This window comes from Jaculus jaculus, chromosome 12, assembly GCF_020740685.1.
Source record: "Jaculus jaculus isolate mJacJac1 chromosome 12, mJacJac1.mat.Y.cur, whole genome shotgun sequence".
In the NCBI taxonomy this organism is placed as follows: domain Eukaryota; kingdom Metazoa; phylum Chordata; class Mammalia; order Rodentia; family Dipodidae; genus Jaculus; species Jaculus jaculus.
Window position 1 is genome coordinate 79,754,863 of NC_059113.1, and position 22,757 is coordinate 79,777,619.

The window sequence follows — 22,757 nt, forward strand, 5'->3', positions numbered from 1 at the left end:
CAAAAAGTCTGTATCAAATAGAGGATATAAAAATCAAAGTGACCAATAACAGTAAATATAATGCATAAATCTAGGTAAGTTTGGGAGCATTATTCCAGAAATTATTAATCTCAATTTCTAAGTAAAATCTTTTTATAATTTTTTAAAAGCTCTGTCATGTGCTATATAATCTAAACTTAATTACCTTCAGAATTAAGCTGTTCTTCACTTTAGTTATCCAATTAGAACACTGCTCAGGGAAGGAACAATTTAGGATTTTTCCCCTAAAAATGAGTCAGACAACTAAAAAGGGCTGAATTCATAAATTTAGAGCATAAATAGCTAAACACTTGTAGTCTGACAGAATTTCAGTTTGCTTACCTTTTAAAAAAACAGATTTCTTAAACATTCTAATGATGGAGATTTCTTTCATATACTCCTGATTTAAGAACTGCTACATACATCAGTAGCCAATTTTCATGATCAGAAATGGTATTGTGAGCACAAAGGTTGAGCTGGACACATCAGCTTCTCTACAGTTGAAACAACAATGTGGCATCTAAAAGCAGCACTGTCTCCTGAATAAACTAATGGCTACTTTATTCCACAAAAAATTGCACAATCTTTATGGACTGACAAGATACCACTCCTTTGCACTTAAATCATAAACTTTGATTATGCACAAAGCATGACCTTAGACAATGAGATTAATGTTATTTTCCTTGCCAAAGTTCATTCTGTATAAATCAGTTGCATCAGCATTTGTTGTCCATCTATGAGGTTCTGTAAGAACTAAGAACATATAATTGTAGGGTTACTCCTCCATTATCTGCAAACTATTTCCCCAACACTAACACATATAACTTAGCTATGAAAACACTTAATACAAGTGATCTATATGCAGGAGTTCTGGCAAGTTAAACCCACAGAACCATAGCTGCCGTAGAACTGTAGCTATTTACCTACCAGAGGTATGTTTAAAGACCCACTGATTTAACAGTCAAATCTCGTGTCTATAGCTTCATCCAAACTTTTGTCAACATGTGTACTGGCAGCTAAAATGTTGTTACTGGGGACCCTGTGACATTAATTACACTGGTGCTTGCACTGGTGTTATGCACAGCAATGCTAGTCACATTAATGCCCAAAATGAGCCTGGTATGCTCCAAGGCCTTTTCTGGCACGGCAAATGCCTCCAGCTTCTTCTCCCCTTTGGCCATATAGGAGTTTTGGCAGCCACGACATATACAATCTAAGCAGGCTTTTCAGTTAGAGTAGTAAGGCAGCATCAGCCATGACATGTAAGAACACTTGGAGTTTGAGTAGCACACCCACATTTACACCGTTTCTTTTCCTGGGGTTTTTTTGTACACAGTCTTAGTAGGACTTCCTGACATAAAATGGTGACTAGGCATCTTTTCCTTTACCGCTTTGTCCTTTTTAAGAATACCTGGCTTTGTTTTAGAGTGAGACTTCTTGGATCCATGTTCATGACTCTTCTTCATACTTTTAGCAGATAAAAGTACAGTTTTGCTGAGTTTGGGTGTCGTGCCTCCTTTAGGAACAGTTGCTATAGGTTGAGGAGAAATTTTGCTCTCCTGCTTCACTGTCACAGGAGCAGATGCCCCCAGCATGGGGCCTTGGATAATGGTAGAAATTGGAAGTGGCTGAACTTTCTCACTGTCACTTTCTGACATGGATCGTTTTCTATTCAATTTTGCTACCTTCGGAGTTGCTGTTGTACATGAAAATCCATGAAGTGCAGGACTGGTAGACATAAAAACATTATGGCTGAGAGATCATTTGATTTTTTAATGTTTGCTATCCTTACTGGGTGTGATGGTTAAGGTGTTGTCAACTTGAACTCTTTAGTAATCCACAGAAAACCCATTCATGTGGGTCTCTTACTTCCAGGAAGGATTAACTAAAGGAGGAAGGACTTCCTCCAGAGTAAGCCCTTTCCCCAGAGCAGCAGCCCCTCTCAGAAGGGGACTTTTTATAAGGAAACTCTGGGTGAAGGGAAACCCTTCCCTCTTCCCACTATGTTACATGATGTTGTATTTTTATTAGTATTTCATTGAATCTGTATATTGTTTTGGTACAATTTGCATTTTTACAATATTAATTCTACCTATCCAGGAACATGGGAGGACTTCCCATATTCTCAAGTCCTCCTCAATTTCTTTCTTAACTTTTTTTTTTTTTTAATGTTTTCATTATATAGGTCTTTCGCATCCTTGGTTAGTGTTATTCCAAGGTATTTACTTCTTTTGTTGCTATAGAAAATGGAACATCCTCACTGATTTCTTTCTCTGTATATTTGTCCTTTGCATATAGAAAACCTACTGATTTTTGTGCATGGATTTTGTATACTGACATTTTGCCAAAGGAATTTATCATCTTTATAAATTTTGAGATGGAGACTTTTGGGTCACTTATAATAATAGGATCATGTCATCTGCAAATAGGACAAATTAGACTTATTCCTTTCCAATTTGAATCCCTTTTATTTCTTCTGTCTTATTGCTTGGGCTAGTATATCTAGTACTATGTTTAACAGAAGTGGTAGGAGTGAGCATCCCTGTCTTGTTTCCAATCTTAGTGGGTATTTCTTGAGTTTTCCCTATTAAGTATGATTTGGGCTTAAGGACCATTGTATTTAGCCTTTTTGTATTGAGATATAAACATTCCATGCCTATTCTTTCCAGTGCTTTGATCATGAAGTGGTGTTGTATTTTGTCAAAGGCCTTTTATGCATCAATTGGGATCATCATGTGGTTTTTATGGTTCAGTTTATTTATGTGACATAGTATGTTGACTGATTTCCATATGTTAAACCATCCAAGCATCCCTGGTATGAAGCCTACTTGATCAAGGTGGAAAATGCTTTTGATGTGTTGTTGAATTCAGTTTGTGAGGATTTTGTTCAGGATCTTTGCATCTAAATTCATTAGGAATATAGTTGTATAGTTTACTTTCCTTGTTGCATCTCTGAGTGGTTTTGGTATTAGGGTGATGCTACCTTCATAAAAGGAGTCAGGGAGGATGCCCTGGTCTCTGATTAACACTTTGAGAAAAATTGGATTCAGTTCCTCAATAAAGGTTAGATAGGAGTCACCTCAGAAGCCATCCAGTACTGGACTTTTCTGGAGGAAGTTTTTGAGTAACTTTTCAATCTCCATGTATATGATAGTATTGTTTAGGAGATTAATCTGCTCTAAATTTAGTTTTGGTAGTTGGTATGTATCTAGGAATTCCTCTGTTTCTTCCAGATTATTCAATTTTGTGCAGTAGAGGTTTGGGAAGTATGTCCTGATGATTCAACCAATTGCACTGAAGGCTGTTGTGATCTCACCTTTTTGCTTTCTGGTTTTTGTTAATTTGAGGCTTCTCTCTATTTTTTCTTTTTTTCTTTTTGCTTGGGCAAATTTTTCAGGAATTTGTCAATCATCTGGATTATTTTTTGAAAGAACCATCTCTCCATTTCATCATTTTTAAAATTGTTTTCTTAGTTTCCAATTTGTTAATTTCTGCTTCAATCTTGGTTATTTCTTTCTAATCTGAGCTCTTTGAGTTGGCATCTTCTTGTTTTTTCCAGTGCCTTGAAGTGTAAAATCAGGTTATTAATTTGGAATCTCTCTGTCTTTGTAATGAAGGCCTTCAGGGCTATGAGATTTCCCCTTAGGACAGCCTTCCTTGTGTATCATGAGTTTTGGTAGGTTGTGTTTTCATTATCATTCAATTCTAGGAATTTGACAATTTCTTCTTTGATTTCTTCATGCCTCATTCATTGTTTAAAAGTGTGTTCTCTCAGTTTGGTGTTCTGTATGCTTCTCGTATCTGGATGGACCTCTATTTTGAGAGCTTGGGAAAATTTTATTCAATAATGTTGTTGAATGTGTTCTCCATGCCTCTGGTCTGGATTTCCTCTCCTTCTGGTATACCCATGGTCCAGATGTTTGATCTTAATTAACTGGTTGTTGATATCTTCCATTTCTTGACTCACCTTCAACTTATTCATATCACTTTGGAGGGTTCTCACATTTTCATCAATTATGTTAATCCTACTGTCAGAAACTGAATGCCCTAGGAGATGAATCTGTTCATTTTCTTTTCATGGGTTTAAATTAATCTATTTCCATTTATTAACTGAAAGCAGCTGAACATACATGTCACGTCAGGTAGGTGGGAACACACAACTAAACACCTCTAGTTGGCTGGTACTATGTATTTGATTATGAGGAGTCATGAAGACAGTTCCAATGGCCTTGGGGTTGGCACAGAGCTCTAAGATGAATATTCTCCCCCTCTCCAAATGTGTGTGTTTTATTCATAGACTATCCTTGTAATCTAGATAAAAATAACTCATGTAAACGCTATAGGTTTTCCATTGTCAATTGAAGAAACGGTGTTTTAGTTCTGATTCATGCCTTATGTTTGGAATACAGTTGTTGGTGTCCCATGAAAACAAGAAAGATGTGAAGGAAGAGCACACAACTTGCATTCCTGAGGAAAGCCAGCCATTGCTCAGAGCATGCTCTCCCACTGTTCACACCAGCTCTCATGGGTACTCTCTCATGCAGTGTCTTCCTCCCTCCCTCCTTCTCCTTCCTTCCTCTTTCCTTCCTTATTTACTTCCTTCCTTCCTCCTCTCCACCCCCCCTCCCCCTGGCCCTTCCTTCCTTCCTACATTCTTTCCTTCCTTTTTAAAAATTAGTTAGATTTGTACTCCATGAATACAGTCAATTTGGTACCATTATTAGGCTTATCCATTACCTACCCCCTCCTCTTGACACCTCCTTGTTGAGGTATATGGGTCATGCATTCTGGAGTTAGCCCACAGTTATGGGTAAGATAAATGTCTCTGCATATCATGACCTAACATGTGGCTCTGACATTCTTTCTGCCCCTCTTCTGCAACATTTCCCTGAGCCATGTTGAGTTCATTTTTGGTTTGCTTCATTGATGAGGTGTTGGGGGCCTCTGGGTCTCTGGATCTCTGATTTGGTAGGAGTTGATTTCTCTCTGTGTTGATATCCTTCAACCTTGTGCAAGTACCTGGTTCATCAAGAAAACAGCACTGTTGCTTGTTTCACCAATTGTTCTTAGTTTCAGCCAGAGCCCTTTTGAGGTATGATGATGTGGCTCTCTCCTTAGGATGTACATCTATCTGAAAAAGAGAAGCAGATTCTCTAACAGAGAGTAAGTTAGCACCAGACAAATGAGATAACCCTTATATAGAGAGAGAATTTAATAGGTGTAGGCCCTCTTGTATCCCATGATTGATGGTAGCTAGATATTGGAGAGTTGGATTATGATTGTATTTGGTTCTGACTTGTTTCCCTGCTCCAGCTATGGGCATAGTACCAGTGAGGGGATCAGTTAGCTGAATCAAAATCCGGTGGTTTCCTACCATGGCTGTGTGCCACTATTGCACTTGTGTGAGAATCAGGACAGGTTATTTGCTGCTAAGTGGGTTAGACCATGAGTTGCTTGGACAGATATTGGTCATTTTCCCTATTTTGCCCATATAGCGCCTTCTGGCACTAGACGTGCTGGCTGTCTGGGGACTGACTCTCTTCCAGCTTCTAGCCATGCCATTCCATTTTACGTGTCAACTGCATAAGGTGTCTTCAGAAGTAGGGTCTTACCACTAACCTTTGGTGGGTCATCGAGTACTTTACAGAAATCTGTCTTTCTTGTAGGAAACCTTGTAGGTTTCTCTGATCAAAAGTTCATTGTGGATGATAGCCACATGCTGGTACTCGGAGTTACAGGTCAGTGACAACTAAGAAAAGGAAGAAAATGATAACTAACATAAAAGAGTGAGAGAGAAGAAAGAGAGAGAGACAGGTGGAGGGAGAGAAGCTGTAGAAAATTAAGGTCAGTCTTCATCATACCCTCTCCAGTGCCTTGTGACTCAGGTATTTCCTCCAAGGGCCTGGTGAAGGTTCAGCCATTTGGTCTGCCTTTTAGGATGTAGAATTTTATGGTACAATTGTCAAATAGGTCTAGATTTGTGTTTCCCACCCCCTCTGTTGCCCTCCTCTCCCTCCCCACCCAACCTGTTGTCTAGTCCACAAGATGCTTGCTGGGTATGTAAGGCATCTTGAGTAGATACAGGCTAGATGCTGTAGATGAGTGAGACTATGTGGTGAGTTTTTTTTTTTTTTTCTGTGATTGGGTAAGTTCACTGAGAATGATCTGTTCCAGGTTCAATCATTTTAACTCAAATTTCATTATGTCATGTTTTATTACTGCTGTATAAATTCCATTGTGTAGATATAACAGGGACTGTTGGTATCTCTATAGTCAGCTTTTGCAGGAGTCTCCATATTGCTTTCCAAAGTGGTTGTACCATCTTACATTCCCACCAACAGTGGATGAGATTTGCTACTTCTCCACATCCTTGCCAGCATTTATTTTCACTTGATTTTTTGATGTTTGCTATCCTTACTGGGATAATGTGGGATCTCAAAGTTGTTTTAATTTGTATTAGTCTGTTTATTTTTTCAGTGATACAATTCTTGGTTCTTTGATGGTTTGCTTCCAGTTCAGCAATTTTTTTTGGATTAGGGTACCATTGGTTGTTGTGTTTTTATTTTGGGAATAAATTTCTCTTGATTTCTTTGGAGGATTCCTTTGTAGGACTGGGCATCCTTGGTGATGATCTCTCAGTTTTCTGACTTTCATTGGCTTTTTTGCATTTTTGTTTACTCATTTCAGGGAGATTCTTTATTTTATTTAGGAGGATGCAAGTTTTGTCCTTTGGCCCACACACTCTCTTACTCTGGTGAACAGGGATTCTGCCCAGTGACCAGTCAGGATACTAGATCACAATGCCTGATTCCACAGATCACAAAGGGACCAACCCTCCCCAAGCATGGCACAATGGGACCTACCTATACCAGGGGACTTAGAAAAGTCAGGAAACAGGGATATGGCCTACTCATTCTGTGCTGCGACTGCCCATACACAATCCTGACCAGGGAACATGGACCAGGGAACTTGGAGGAGACAGGCAACAGGAGTCTGACCTACTCACTCCACACTGCCATACCCACCCACACACAATCAGGTGGAGGGAACCCAGAGTAGGATGCTGGGAGGGGCCAAAAAGCAGGGTTCAGGCCTACTCAGTCCACACTGCCACACCCACCCTCATATTCTCTCCTTAATCTAATCTTGATTGGTAAATTTATACATTTAATTCACTTTGAGAAACTATTTAATAAAAAATTATGCAAATGCATTGTTGTGCAATTAGCATGATATATTCTGTAGAATTTGTCATAAGCTTCAGAGATGATACATCGTCATTTCTTCAACAAGTACTTCCTGATCACATTTTGCTTGTAATCCTGATTTTAATTTATCTGCTCTAATATGTGACATTTGGTATATATTCTTTTTTTTTTCTTATCATTTACAATTGTCTTACTGAGTCTCAGGCTGTGTACTAGCCTACATCACCTTCCAGCCCAGCACTTCTTGTTACATCTTTATTTTAGAAACCTATGAAACAAATCACTGGATTCATAATTTTATTTTTGAAACAAAATCTAATTTGCAGTTTTTCAGTTAATTATTTTTCTACATGCTCTTCTTTTTATTGATAGAAAGTTTTGCTTTCCAATTATTGAGTAGAACATAAAAATACAGTTAGTTTTTACTAATTTATTATATCTAGTGTATATGTATCTGGGCATAGCTTTTGAAGTCATTTCCTCAATGGCTAATGATTTGCATTATTAGATATTTTATATAAATAAGTAGAAAGAGTTTTCGATCTGGAATAATGTTATTATGAAATAAAGAATATTAAGGTGAATGTCAGGTTGGAATATTGATGTCATTTTCTCTAGTCTCTCCTCACACCAACATTTTTTTCATCTTTGAATAGATCTGCATCAAATAGTGCTACACACTAGTATTTCCTTTTCCTAGAGTAATTTTATTCATATTTACCATTCTAAACTTTTTTTTTAATATAGCTTCTCTCCTATTTTTGAGTTCATTAAAATTTGATTTGGGGTTGGAGAGATAACTCAGTGGTTAAAGGTACATGCTAACAAAGACATGTGGCCTGGGTTCAATTTCTCAGTATCCACTCAAAGCCAGATGTAAAAGTGGTGCATATTTCTGGAGTTCATTTACAGTGGAAGGAGATTGTGGCACTCTCATAATCTCTTTCTCTCTCTCTTTCTTTACATCTGTCTCTCTCCCTTGGTCAAATAAATGGAAAACAGAAATTCAAAATTAAATTTTGATTTTGTCCAATGCTTAATGATGCACTTGAAATATCTATAAAGTTTATTGGAATATTTTACTTATTTTTCCAGAGTTAAGGTATACTTTTTGGATTAAAATATTTCTGAGTTGATCAGTAGTGCCTATTACCAAGTTTTCTTCCTTCTTGGCTTTCTTAACTTCTGTCATCTTGGTTAAATATGTCTTCACAACTTGGTAGTTATCTGATGACAATAGGTATAATTTATATGATCTTGTCATGGCTGATAGTTCAGCAGTTAAGGTCCTTGCCAGAAGAGCCTAATGTCCCTAGTACCAACATAAAGCCAGATATACCAAGCGGCACATGCATCTGGAATTTGTTTACAGCAGCTAGGTACACTGGGCCTATTTCTCTCTCTCTATCTTTGTAAACAAATAAGATACTCTTTAAATAAATTTCATGCTGTACATTATAAGACATGTCTGTAATCCCAAATTCAGGAGGCAGTTGCAGGAGAATTAGGCATTTGGGGTCTGCCTGGCCTACACAGGGGAATGCTGTCACATGAAACCAATCCTAAACCAAAAGAAAAATGAAATAACATAATTATTTCACAGTTGTTTTTTTAGCCATCTTGATTATAAACAACCTGCCAACTCTACTGCTCTTCTGCTTTGTATAATTTTATCTTAATCTATTTTAATGATAAATATTGACTAAATTGTGTTGTATTGAAAATCAGAGTGTAGTGCTACTGCATATGTTCAATAAAACATCTTTGTAGAGATACATTCAAGTGATTCCAAAAACATCCTGAATCCAATAATTGTACATATGTGTACAAATGAAGTATATAATAATATTAAGCCTTACATACCACAGGACACTATGAATAGTATTTAACATAAATCATGTGAGTCATATATTATGAGTCCTTTCTGATAACAAAAGGTTTAAGATGACCATAGTTTCTCTTATTGATGAATTCACTAATTGAATGAATCTAAAATGTACTGCTGGGCTGAAGAGATGGCTCAGCAGTAAAGCACTTGCCTATGAAGCCTAAGGACCCCCATTCGAGGCTTGATTCCCCATGACCCATGTTAGCAAGAAGCACAAGGGGATGCACATATCTGGAGTTCATTTGTAGTAGCTGGAGGCCCTCCTGCGCCCAATCACTCCCTTTCTCTCTCTCTCTCTCTCTCTCTCTCTCTCTCTCTTTCTCTCCCTGCCTCTTTCTCTCTCTCTCTTGCTCTTAAATAAATAAATAAAAATAAACAAAAAAGTAAAATATACTGCTAACATGCAATCATAGATACACAGATGTGATATGCTTGACAAAGCAACTATATGCTATAGCCTTTTCATCTGGGGAAATGTTCAATCATTAGTTCAATATTAATGAACTAACAAACTGTGTTATATGAGATATCTTTAAATAGAAATACATAAAACAAGCTTAGATGATAATTCCTTAATGAAAACAATGTGACTAAAGGCTCATTGGGACTTAAGACTTTACTTCCCATGGGAAAAGCAACTGTGATAATTAAAAACAAAACAAAACAAAAAAAAAAAACACCACCGGATGCAGCAAGAAAACAAATAGTATGTAAGCATGAGTGTCTATGTGTTATGATCTCTGAGATATCTCTGTGCTTCACTGCGCATCTGCAGGGAGAGAATCAGAAGAGAATATAAAGAAAGGAAAAGAAAGAGAAGGGAAGAGAGGGAAAAGAAAAGGAGAATAGAGTTAAAGGAGGGTAGATCATTGATGACTATGGGTAGATTATGGATTGCAGAAAGAAAGACAGATGATACATAAAATTAATTGATGATAGATAGTAGATAAAGTAGATATATGTTGTTGTTATATAGACAGATGAAAGAAAATACATGGGAGATAGATGATATATAGATAGAAGATAGATAGATAGATGAAATAACTATAGGTGTTGGATGACCAATGTAAATAAAAATAAATATGGATTAGCATTAGTTAGTATATCTATCAGTCTGGCCAATTCATTGTAAGTTTTGTGAATTCAGAAAACTCCCATGTCCACTTTTAAATCAACAATTATTATGCATTTTAATTGTAACTTTGTTGGGACATAATTTACAAACAATAAATACACATCTCTGAATAACTATAAATTTATAACATTGTGCTTCAGTAGGAGTATTGTAATTTTTTTTGTATTATTAGTATCCGCTCATTCCCACACTCTCTGGTAGCCCATATCCTAGCTATAGTCCCAGCTGGAGGATCCTCCTGAACTAATCACAGGCCAGCAGACCAGCAGAGCTCTATGTGTGCCTCCAGGCTTGTGAATGCTTCCAATACCCCTGCGTGGAAACAGGCTAGCAGGCTAGTGTGACCTCCCACACACACATTCCTGTCACCATAGAGCTCCACAGGAGAACTCTGCCCAACCCCCATATGCAGACCTAGGCCAGCAGGCTAACATTCCCCAGGGGACCTCCACACATGAGCCCAATCCCACCATGCATGTCCATACGTGGACTCCCCTGCCACCACCAGGGTCCTCCACCTGCCACTCCCTCTCTGTGCATGGACCCAGGCCAGCACTCTAGGGTTTTCCCTTCCTAGGCTCTCCCAAAACAGGGGACCTCAACTTACACCCCTGCATGCCATGTGACACACAGCAGTCCCATATCCCTAGCCTGCCCTGTCACAGGACTCAGTAGTCCCATCTAACCCCTGCTACAGTTACCCAGGGGACCTACTATCCCATCTCTTCATTCACCAGTAAGCATTGTGGAATCACCACACATTCCCATCCTCCCCCACTCTACAGCCCAGCCACAATACCAGTCTGCTCCTCCACCCAGTTCCCTCCTACCCCTGTCCCCTCAGGCCACCTAACCATGTAGTCCCATACCCTAAATCATGGAACAACAAGCCCATGCAGCAGGTCTCCAAGCCCCCAGAGCCTCATGGGCTCCTTCCCTCTGAGCAGGCAAGCCCAATTGCCATCAGAAGCCTAGTTCAAACAAAAAAGGGAATAATCACTGAAGATAATTCAAGGATACACTACAGATTCTTCATAAATTAAATGAAATTCCTACACTGTGATAGACAGACCAAAGTACAAAAGGGTTATTCAACAAAATTATCAAAGAAAAATTTCCCACTCTATCAAAAGAACGTCCCATCAAGATACAAGAAGCTAAGCCAGGCGTGGTGGTGCATGCTTTTAATCCCAGCATCTGGGAGGCAGAGGTGGGAGGACCACTGTGAGTTTGAGGCCAGCCTGAAACTACAGAGTGAATTACAGTTCAGCCCGGGCTAAGTGAGACCCTACCTCAAAAAGCAAAAACAACAGCAACAACAAAAAGATACAAAAAGCTAACTGAACTCCAAACAGACTGGACCAAATAAAAAATTCTCCAAGACTTTTTATCATTAAGACTCTAAACACTGATACCAAAGAGAAAGTTTTAAAAGCAGGTAGGGAGAAACAACACATTACATATAAAGGAAACCCTATCAGAATTACTTCAGACTTCTGAATGGAAACCCTGAAAGCCAGAAGAGCCTGAAATAAAACATTGAAAAGTCTAAGAACCTATGGCTTCTCACCCCAACTTCTCTACCCAGCAAAAGTATCCTTCATACCAGATGGGAAAAGAAAGGAAAAGAAAAAAAGAAAAAAAATTAAAAACTTTCCACAGTAAGAATTTTCCAGCTTTACAACTATCTGGACAGAAAGCCAAACCTGCAGACAGTACTTCATGGAATTCTCCACACAGAAGAATCAAATAAACATCCTCAAGTTCCTACAAGAAGCAGATCATAGAAGCCAAACTCAGAGAAGGCACAAAAAGCTGCAAAGTCCAAGAAGACACCAAACCACACAAACCACCACAATATGGCAGGGATTAAATCAAACCTCATTACCCTAAATATTAATGACCTTAATTCACCCATCTAGAGACATAATATTACAGGGTGGATCAGAAAATTAGACCCCTCAATCTTCTGTCTCTCAAGAATCCCACCTCACCACTAAATACAGACACCTTCTCTGGTGAAAGGGTGGAAAATTATAGTCCATGCAAATGGAAATAAGAAACAAGCAGGCATAGCTATGCTAATATTAGATAAAATAGACTTCAAACAAAAAGTAATCAAAAAGACAAAGGCCACTTCCTACTTATCAAGGGAATGATCCATCAAGAGGATATCAGAATCATCAATCCTTATGCAGCAAACACAGGTGCACCACAATTAATAAAACAAAACCTACTTTAAAACAAAATAGAAATAACCACCAACATCATCATAGTCATGGATTTCAATACTCCACTATCAGCAATAGATCTAACATTCAAACAGAAAATTAACAGGAAAGTGAGAGAGCTTGACAAAATCATAGATCAATTTACCAAATAGACATCTACAGAACATTCTACCCCAAATCCACAGACTACATATTCTTATCAGCAGCCTAAGAAATCTTCTCTAAAATTGATCATATACTGGGTCATAAAGCCTGCCTCCACATATTTAGGAAGATCAACAAAATTCCCTGCATGTTATCACAATGTTGTATTGTTATAAAGTAACAACATAAGTTGCACCAGGAATGCCATCAGCTCCTGGAAACTGAACAACAAACTTTTCAACAAAAAATGAGTAGTAAACAAAATAAAAAATGAAATTGCAAAATTTTAGAAATGAATGACAATGAGAACACATTGAATAAAACTTATGGGACATAATGAAGGCATTCCTCGGGGAAAAATTCATAGCTCTAAATGTCTTCAAAGCAAAGACACAGAGATTCTAAATCAATAACCTAACCATCCACCTAAAGGCACTGGAAAAGCAAGAAGAGGCCAACCCAATAAGCTCCAGACAGAAAGAAATAAATAAGATCAGAGCAGAAATCAATTAATTCGAAACTAGGAAAACGATTAAGAAAATTGATGAAGCAAATAATTGGTTCTTTGAAAAAATAAACAAGATTGATAAACCCCTGGCCAGCTTGATCACACAAGAGCAAGATGGGGGGAGAGAGAGAGGGGGGGGGGGGAGATACTGCAAGTTAACATTAGAAGTGCAAAAGGAGAAATCACAACTGACATAGATGACATTGGGAGAGTCATCAGGACATATTTCAAAAACCTTCATACCACAAAAATGGAAAATATGGAAGAGATGGATTAATTCCTACACACATACCAACTACCAAAGCTAAACTCAGAGTACATTAATCTCCTAAACAAACCTATCACACCTGTAGAGATTGAAAAGGTAACCAGAAACCTCCCCCAAAAGAAAAGTCCATGACCAGATGGCTTCTCAGACAAATTCTATGAAACCTTCATAGAAGAACTTAACCAATTTTTTCTCAAACTGTACCACACAATAAGAGAACAGTGAAAGCTCCACAAGTTGTTCTATGAAGCTAGTATCACCCTAACACCAAAACCAGGCAGATATGCTATAAGAAAAGGAAACTATAGTCCAATTTCCCTGGTGAACACAGATGCAAAGATCCTGAACAAAATCCCATTATCCACCTTGATCTAGTAGGAACACAGGGGATGGTTCAACATATGGAAATCTGTCAATGTAATACATATACCCCCTGAACACACTTAAACACAAAAACCACATGATCATTTCAATAGATGCATAAAATGCCCTTGACAAAATACAACATCACTTCATGACCAAAACGTAGATGAGAATGGGCATGGACAGTTCATAACTAAACATAATGATCATTTGAGCTCCTAAGGTCAAATAATATTTTTAATGGGGAGAGACTGCAAGAATTTACATTTAGATCAGGAACAAGGCAGGGGTGTCCACTCTCACTTCTGCTTTCTAACATAGTCCTGGAAGCCTTATCTCAAGCAATAAGACAGGAGAAAGAAATAAAAGGATACAAATTGGAAAGGAAGAAGTTAAGTTAGCCATATTTTCAGATGACATGACTCTATACATAGAGACCTGAGAACTTCCATCTCAAAACTCTTCAAGGTGATTAACTCCTTCAGCAAAGCAGTGGGATACAAAATCAATGCACAAAAATCAGTAGCTTTTTTAAATGCAAAAGACAAATATACAGAAAAAGAAATAGGTGACATTGTCCCACATTCACTATCAATCAATTAATCAATAAAATACCTTGGAACAATATTAACCAAGGATGTGAAAGACTGATACTATGAAAATATAAGAACACTCAAGAAAGAAACTGAGAAGGACTTGAGAAAGTGGAAACACCTCCCATGCTTCTGGATAGTCAGAATTAATGGTGTGACAATGGCAATCGTGCCAAAGGTAATATATAGATTTAATGAAATGCCAATAAAAATCCCAACATTATTCTTCACAGAGCTAGAAAAAAATGATATCAAAATTCATAAGGAATGGCAGAAGGCTTTGATTTTCCAAACATATCCTCAGCAAAAGAAACACCTATGGAGGCATCATTATTCCTGATATAAAGCTATACTACAGGGTCATAGTAATATAAACAGCATGAGATCTTCCGGTTAAGGTGGTGTCATAGGTACCACACCAAAACAGCCTAGGGAGGAAAAAGCCAAAAAAAAAAAAAAAAAAAAAAAAAAAAACAAGTAAAATACACACTTTTACTAAAAAGTGAGGTGTATAGGAAATTGAAACAGCAGCAGAGAAGTAGGAGAGATCCAGAGAATCCAGGGCCAGCACAGGCTGCCAGAAGCTGCTCTAGTGGGATGGATCTGCATACAAGATTACGGCAGTGGCAGCATGCAAGCCAGCTGCCAGACTCAGCTTGAGCCACAGGAAAAGCCAGGCAAGGGGATTTTCCACTCATACTGGAGCTCTCCGCAAACTTAAGAAATGTGAAGGGAGAATGGCAGTGAACAACAGAGGAGCAGATCTCAAGGTAGAAGAATGCATGGAACAGCGGGAGAACTAGAGCAGCATCAGCTCCCTCCCCTTCCCCACTGTCAGTGCCCAGCCCTCGGGAACAGAGCAGTTGTCCAGAGACCCGGCCACACCTACTTGAACTAACAGAGCACCAAGGAGGGACCCAATCAAGAACACAGCTGAGACCAAAATCATCCCAAAAGGTAATGGGGATTACACCAGGTCAATACCTGCCTAATAAACCTGGTATATATGCTTGAACCAGAAGTGCCAATTGCACCTTCCATATCAGAATAAATTATATGTTAAATCAGATGGATGGTCAGATTTGCCATTCTTAAATAAGCTGTATTTTGGGCTTGTTATTTATTGCTTCTTGAATTATAGTAGCTTTGTTTGCTCTTCTGTTATACATTAGGGAAGGGTCCCACCTGGTCACAAGCTGACTTGGAACCCTCTACAGACCAGAAATATTAACTGCCTTGTTGTCAGGCTTAGGGGAGTGGGTGAGGCACCACACAACCTAAGGGACAGACAGAAGATCTGGTTATCATAATACCTACTCTTGGATAAATACTCTGTACTGTTTTTCATTGAAAATGTACATTGTTTAGTTAAATTTTAGAATCTGCCTGTATTTTGTTCCACTTAGCCTACTTGAATACTCTCATAGCAGGCATACACAACACCTAGAGTCACTTTTCTAAATACTGTGAAAGTCTTCAGAGCCACACCTAGCACCTTAAGCTCCTACCCTGAAGATATATGACATCAGGTTGATTGATACAACTCATAATACCCAGCTAATTGGAAAATTAAAACATAAAATAATCAAAGATGCAAAAATATATACATTATAACACAAGAAACAAAAAATCAGGACAATATAAATCCACTGAAATTATTAATGCATCAGAAATGACCTCCAGTGAGAACAAGCTGGAAATGTCTGAGAAAGATTCCAAAGGAATGATTATAAATATACTGAAATAACTCAAAAAAGAAATCAAAGGAAGCAAAGAAGACACAGGATGCCAATTTAATGAAATAAAGAGGTCAATACTAGACATAAATAAGGAAATAGATATAATAAAGAAAAACCAGTTACAATGACAAGCAATAAAGAACACAGTAAATGAGATAAAAACTCTGTGGAAAGTCTCACCAATAGAAAGGATGAAGGAGAGTACAGAATATCTAAGCTGGAATACCAGGTGGCAGATCTAATACAGTCCAACAAAGAGAAAGACAAACTTATAGAAAACTCTGAGTAGGAATTTCAAGATATTTGGGACACTATGAAAAGATCAAATAAAAGAATTCAGGGTATAGAAGAAGGAGAAGATTTTCACTCCGAAGGCCTAGTTGGTACCTTCAACAAAATCACAGAAGAAAACTTCCCCCAAATTGGGAAAGAGGTGCCAATGCAGATACAGGAATCCTTTAGAACACCAGCCAGACAAAACATGGAAAGAACCTCTCCTCGCCATATTATAATCAAACTACCAAACATAGAAACCAAAGAAAAAATATTGGAAGAAGTCAGAAAGAAAAATCAAGTTAATTACAAAGGCAACCCTATCATGATTACAGCAGACTACTCCACACATACTTTAAAAGCCAGAAGGGCTTGAAGTGATGTATTCCAAGTTCTGAAAGATAACAACTGTCAACCAAGATTACTTTATCCTACAAAGCTATCCATTCAAATAAATGGAGAAATAAGGACATTCCATGACAAAAATCCAGCTCTACAGAAAATACTTGAGGGGCTGGAGAGATGGCTTAGCGCTTAAGCGCTTGCCTGTGAAGCCTAAGGACCTTGGTTCGAGGCTCGGTTCCCCAGGTCCCACGTTAGCCAGATGCACAAGGGGGCTCACGTGTCTGGAGTTCGTTTGCAGAGGCTGGAAGCCCTGGCACGCCCATTCTCTCTCTCTCCCTCTATCTGTCTTTCTCTCTGTGTCTGTCGCTCTCAAATAAAAAAAAAAAAATACTTGAAAGAATCCTCCATGCTGAGAAAAAGAAGGCACACATATAAGGAACTGGGAAAAAACAGACAATACTCAAATACTAGTTAACACAACACAGCAAAGGTAAAACCAGAATAACTACAAAAAAATGGCAAAAATGAATACATAGTTTTCAATTATATCTCTTCATCAATGGCTTCAATGACCCAACAAAAAGGCATAGGTTTGCAGACTGGGTTAAAAAGTGGGATCCCAATTAGTTACCTCCAAGAAACCTATCTTTCTACAAGGGATGGACACTATCTTAGGGTGAAAGGTTGGAAAACAGTGTTTCAAGCAAATGGACCTACAAAACAAGCAGGGGTTGGTATCCTAATATCTGACAAGGCAGACCAGTCCAACATTAGTTAAGAAAGGTAAGGAAGGATACTTTATATTGATTAAAGGCACCCTCCAACAGGAGTGCATTACAATCCTAAACATACATGCACCTAACATGGGGGCTCCCGTATTCATCAAACAAATGATATTAGAACTAAGATCCCAGATAACACCAAACACAGTGGTAGTGGGTGACTTCAACACCCCACTCTCATCAATTGACAGGTCATCCCAGGAAAAAGTAAACAAAGAGGCATCTGGACAAATGAGGTCATAGAAAGAATGGACCTAACAGATATATACAGGACATTTCATTCAAATGCTGCAGAATACACATTCTTTTCAGCAGCACATGGAACCATTTTTAAAATAGACCATATATTAGGACACAAAGCAAATCTTAACAAATACAGGAAAATTGAAATAATTCCTTGCATTCTATCTGACCACAGTGGAATCAAATTACAGATCTATAGCAAAAAAGGCTATAGAGCATACACAAAATCATGGCAATTAAACAACACATTAATAAGTGATGAATGGGTTAATGAAGAAATCAAGAGGGAAAACAAAAAAATTTTAGAGTCAAAAGATAATGGGAATACAACATACCAAAATCTCTGGAACACAATGAAGTCAGTACTAAGAGGCAAATTTATAGCTTTATGTGCTTATATTAAGAAATTATAAAGGTCACAACTAAATAACCTAATGCTTAACCTTAAAGCTTTGGAAAAAGAAGAACAAGGTAAACCCAAAATAAGCAGAAGGGAAGAAACAATAAAGATTAGGACAGAAATTAATGAAATAGAAACTATAAAACAATCCAAAGAATCAATGAAACAAAGATCTGGTTCTTTGAAAGGATAAACAAGATTGATAAACCCTTAGTGAATCTGACCAAGAGAAAGAGAGAAGAGACACAAATTAATACAATTAGAGATGGAAAAGTTAACATCACAACAGATGCCAGAGAAATTAAAAAAAAAATCATAGGGACATACTATAAAAGCATATACTCCACAAAGTATGAAAATCTGAAAGAAATGGGTGATTTCCTTGATTTATATGACCTACAGAAATTAAATCAAAAAGAGATTAATCACTTAAATAGACCTAAAACAAGCATGTAGATCTGAACAGTCATCAAAAATCTCCCAACTAAAAAAAGCCCAGGCCCAGATGGATTCACTGCTGAATTTTACCAGACTTTTAAGGAAGAGCTAACACCATTGCTTCTTAAGCTTTTTCATAAAATAGAAAAAGAAGGAATTCTACCAAACTCCTTCTATAACCCAGCATCACCCTGATACCAAAACCAGGCAAAGAAAGAACAAAAAAAGAAAATAACAGACCAATCTCCCTCATGAACATAGATAGCAAAATCTCATCAAAATATTGGCAAAAAGAAATCAAGAATATATGCTAAGGATCATTTACCCTGACCAAGAAGACTTTTCCTAGAGATGCAGGGATGGTTCAATATATGCAAATCAATAAATGTAATACATTATATAAATGGATTGAAGGACAAAAATCACATGATCATCTCATTAGACACAGAGAAAGCATTTGACAAAATCCAACATCCCTTCATGATAAAAGTCCTACAAAGACTAGGAATAGAAGGAACATATCTCAATATAATAAAGGCTATTTATGACAAGCCTACAGCCAACATATTACTAAATGGGGAAAAACTGGAACTTTTCCACTAAAATCAGGAACAAGACAAGGGTGTCCATTGTCCCCACTTTTATTTAATATAGTTCTGGAAGCCTTAGCCATACCAATAAGGCAAGAGACATACATAAAAGGGGAATAAAAAAAAACCTGGAAAGGAAGAGATCAAGTAATCATTATTTACAGATGACATGATTCTATATATAAAGGACCCTAAAGACTCTACTAGAAAACTTTTAGAGCTGATAAGCACCTGCAACTGTGTAGCAGGATAAAATAAATACACAGGAACCAGTAGTCTTCCTATATGGTAACAACAAACACAAAGAGGATGAAATCAGAGAATCACTCCCATTCACAATTGCATTATAGAAAATAAAGTACCTGAGGCTAAACCTAGCCAAGGAAGTAAAGGATCTCTACAATGACAACTTTAAAACACTCAAGCAAGATATTGCAGAAGATACTACGAAGTAGAAATACATTCCCTATTCCTGGATTGGAAGAATCAGTATTGTGAAAATGGCAATCTTACTAAAAGCAATCTACACATTTAATGCAATCCCCACCAAAATTCCAAAGGCAGTCTTCATTGAAATATAAAAAGCAATCCAAAAATTCATTTGGATTCACAAAAATTCTTCTTTTTCTCCATGCACAAGACTGAAGTCCAAATGGATTAAAGACCTTAACATCAGACCTGAAACTCTGACACTGCTAGAGGAAAAAGTAGGGGAAACCCTTCAACATATTGGTCTTGGCAAAGACTTTCTAAATACAACCCCAATTTCTCAGGCAATAAAACCACACTGGGACCTCATGAAATTACAAAGATTTTGCACTGCAAAGAACACTGTGAATAAAGGCAACCTACAGAACGGGAAAAAAAAAAAATCTTTGCCAGCTATATATCTGATAGGGGATTAATACCTAGGATATACAAAGAACTCATAAACTCAAAGCTCATAGAGTTAAATAAGAAATCAAACAAGCCAATTTAAAAATGGGCTATGGAGCTAAATAGAGAGTTCTCAAAGGAAGAAATACAGACGGCATATAAGCATCTAAAAAATGTTTTACAACCATAGTCATAAGCAAAGTGCAGATTAAAACGACATTGAGATTCCATCTCACTCCTGTCAGATTGGCTACCATCATGAAAACAAATGTTCATAAATGCTGCCGGGGATGTGGAAAAAGAGGAACCCTTCTACACTGTTGGTGGGAAAGCAATCTGGCCCAGCCATTGTGGAAATCAGTGTGGAGGTTCCTAAAATAGGTAAAGATTGATCTACCATATGACCCAGCTACAGCACTCCTAGGCATATATCCTAAGGACTCATCCTATTTCCTTAGAAGTTTGTGCTCAACCATTTTTATTGCTGCTCAATTTATAATAGCTGGGAAATGAAACCCGCCTAGATGTCCCTCAACTGATGAGTGGATAATGAAGACGTGGCACATTTACACAATAGAGTTTTACTCAGTGGTAAAGAAAAATGAAGTTATTAAATTTGAAGAAAAATGGATGGATCTGGAAAGGATTATACTAAGTGAGGTAAACCAGGCCCAGAAAGCTAAGTGCTGCATGTTCTCTCTCATATGTGGGTCCTAGCTACAAATGATTGGGCTTCTGTTTGAGAAGGAAAAAACTTAGTAGCAGAGGCCAGTAAGCTAAAAAAGAGATAAAAAGGGAAGGTAAAGGAAGGGAGGAGGGTACTTAATAGGTTGGTATTGTATATATGTAAGTAGAAGAATAGATTACCGGGAGTGAAAAGTCCCAAAGTGAGGTCAAGGGAGGAGATTGAGTAAAGGAAAGGTGGAGGGAGGGCTAATGAAAATCTAAGAGGATATAAATAAATCATATGCAATCCTCTGGTTTTGGACAATGGAACACTCAAGAGCCATAGATCATTGCTAGAAAATTTTCAGTGCCAAGGATGGGATACCTTCCAGTGAGTTGTTGGCCAGGGATGTCCCTGATATCTCCAAAACATTGTAGACCATGGCCGAGGCCCTTGGTTTCCCACCAGGAATCAATGGTAAGACCCTATTGCTGAAGACTCCACATACTTGTGTTGCAAGGCCACTGAGAAATCCTGCTGGAACTGAGCTGATAACCTCCTCCATGTAGACCAGCTGACAGAAAGCTGGAAGAAGCCATTTTACATGCAGTTCAATGGAAGAAAGAGATACCACCAGTGAAGATACTCAACAGGGGACACTGCAAGGCTTATAATTGGCCAGCCAGGCCAAATGAGCCAATGGGTGCAAGAGTGGCATGTCTGTCATGGTGGAAACCAACTTCCCTCCAACTGGACTGGAGGCCTGCTCCAAGGGAGGGAATACATCCCTGATTCTGAAAACTTAAAACAGGGGTAGTCATGAGCCCAAGGGTTGTATCTGCTGATGTCTGGATAAGTGTTTATACTAGGCTTATGTTGCAGTTCGGTTCACATTGCTGGTAGAAATCACCCACGAAGAACAGCTTCTGGGAAAAAGAGATTTATTTTGGCTTGCAGGCTCGAGGGGAAGTTCCACGATGGCAGGGGAAAACAATGACATGAGCAGAGGGTGGACATCACCCCCTGGCCCTCATAAGGTAGAGCACAGCAAAAGAAGTGTATGCCAAACACTGGCATGGGGAAACTGGCTATAAAGCCCATAAGCCCGCCCCCAACAATACACTCCCTCCAGGAGGCATTAATTCCCAAATATCCATCAGCTGGGAACCTAGCATTCAGAATACCTAATTTATGGCGGACACCTGAATCAAACCACCAGGTCCTGTTACCTGCACTGATTCAAGGCCTTTGGAAGATTGCTTAAATGTAAATTCCACTGGCTCTCCTTTCAAGGTTCTAAATCCTTCCATGAAGAGTTTTCTTTGGTGCACAAAGACATCCACTGGGATATCCAGGGGGCTCCCCTCTCGGCTGATCATGGAGATGAAACCGAAGCCCATCGCACGTTGAACCACTGGCAGTGGCCGGTTCCATGCAGCTGCCCTGCTCCTCCACACGTTGGCTGGCCCCGCCTTCAGCCAATCTAAAGAGAGAGAGAGAGAGAGAGAGAGAGAGGAGGGAGGGGCGGAGGGAGAGAGAGAGTGTGTGTGTGTGTGGAATGCCCATATGTATACAAAGAGGGTCTGTCTTTATATGTATGTGCATTGAGATATAAGCACACACCTTTCCTCCCATAATTGGGCATCTCCAAGAACTGAAAATCCATGTGAAATATTTGAGGTGGTTTCAGAAATGACCCTTGAATTTTTTCTTAAAATACCATTTCTTTTATATGACATAAAAATCAAAATATGACTGTTACTTTTATGTGAACCAAAGGATACTTCGCATTTCATAGCTGCCAAACATGGTACTAAAGGTTTTTACAGTGTTCAGCTTTCCCTCATATCCCTTTCTTGACACCCATGGAGTGTGTCTGTCTTCTGCCTCTGACTGCCACGAGCTTGGATTCTGGGACACATCCCTGTAGAGCAATGAATGTGAAATCTCTGTGTCGATATTTCAGTGTGTATTTTACTCTATGTTTTGCTTATAAATTACATGCCTATTAAGAGAAATGAAGGGTAGGGTGATGTGTAAATGTAGTA

At 38.3% G+C, this 22,757-nt stretch overlaps 1 pseudogene; it reads right to left on the reverse strand.

The window, feature by feature from the left end:
- Positions 1 to 972: 972 nt before the first annotated feature.
- Positions 973 to 22,109, reverse strand: LOC101615721 (annotated as a pseudogene).
- Between the last annotated feature and the right edge of the window lie 648 nt (positions 22,110 to 22,757).